Here is a 1,551-nt window from a genome sequence, read left to right as displayed (position 1 = left end):
TGTTATTTCCTTCTTTGGGTTCCTTGCTTTATAAACTTATGACTTGCATACTTAGTTTAAATTAGCAATTTTCCAAGTGTTCAGAATAAGAACCTTTGAACGTGGTTGATAGTGGGTTTAAAGTTTCGCTTCCTCCTTCGTGATTGTGCGGGTAGAACCGTCACTTGCACTTGGTAGGATGGCTAAACTTTAACTTTTATCCAACCTGCGTGCTGGTTTTTCTTACTTTTTTAGGATAAGTTAACCTTTGAACGTGGTTGATAATAGGTGTGAAGTTTTGCTTCCTCTTTCGTGATTGTGCGGGTAGAACCGTCACTTGCACTTAGTAGGATGGCAGAACTTTACCCTTATCTGACCTGCGTGTAGGTTTTTCTCATCTTTTGAGGATAAGATAACCTTTGAACGTGGTTGATAATAGGTGAAGTTTTGCTTCCTCTTTCGTGATTGTGCGGGTAGAACCGTCACTTGCACTTAGTAGGATGGCAGAACTTTACCCTTATCTGACCTGCGTGTAGGTTTTTCTCATCTTTTTAAGAATTTTGTTTTGAACCGTTCGACGCGCGGTTGTCGATAGGTTAGTGTTCATTTTCCTTTCATGATTCATGCGGATAGACCGGCACTTTCATTTAATGGGATGAACTCTTTCAACTCACCTGCGTGAAGGTTTGCCACGTTATTGGGTTCGTGCGGGTAAGACCGCCTTCCCACGCAACGACTTCACGTAATGTGAATGTCGTCACCAGTGTTGGATAGTTTTAACCGTTCGACGCGCGGTTGTTGACAGGTTATTCAGTTTCCTTATTGATTCATGCGGATAGACCGGCACTTTCATTTTTGGGTGCTGAACTTTTTCCCCTTCAACTGACCTGCGTGAAGGTTTGTTACGTTATTGGGTTCGTGCGGGTAGGACCGCCTTCCCATGCAATGATTTCACGTAATTATGCGGTGAAAACCGGCATATTAGTGTCCAGAAAAGTATAAATGTAAAATCATCAGCTTCGATGTTCTAGAGAGAATCATTTCCATTAGAAGTGGCTCTTGGCCTTTTCTTTACAAATTGGAATTGATTTACATGCAAACTGTGTAAATGAGCTCCCTTCCATGTTGTTGGGATGGGAGCGCCATCGAGCCGACACGCACCTGTTTCGGGATCTCGTTCTTTACGCAGCATGTAGTCTATTGAAGCTGATTTTTTATTCGTGTTTACCCCAGCCGTGGTTCCACACGCACCTGCCTGCCTGCTTAGCTTTTATTTCGCCACGAGGTGCTGCGAGCGTCCATCTCTGACGAATGTTTCGACCATGTCTTTTACGTCTATGCATTCTTCAGTGTTGTGGCCTTTTGTTCTGTGATAGTCACAGTACTTGCTCCGATCAGCATCGTGACGATGTCGGATTTCTGGAGGCTTTGGCCATGGGAGCTCTTCAGTAGCAAATATGTCAGTGACGCTTTTGGTAAGTGACGTCCATCTGGGGTTCCGGTGCGGCTTTACATTATCCCTTTCACCCAATCGGTGCTGTAAGCCGGATGAGGTGTCAAAGTTTACCCTTG

The sequence above is a fragment of the Bidens hawaiensis genome, unplaced genomic scaffold (genome assembly GCF_021521415.1).
Source record: "Bidens hawaiensis isolate Kalapana, Puna unplaced genomic scaffold, B.hawaiensis_p1.1 tig00043077_1, whole genome shotgun sequence".
Classification (NCBI taxonomy): domain Eukaryota; kingdom Viridiplantae; phylum Streptophyta; class Magnoliopsida; order Asterales; family Asteraceae; genus Bidens; species Bidens hawaiensis.
The sequence above is the reverse complement of the archived record's forward strand: the minus strand, read 5'-3'. Positions refer to the sequence as shown.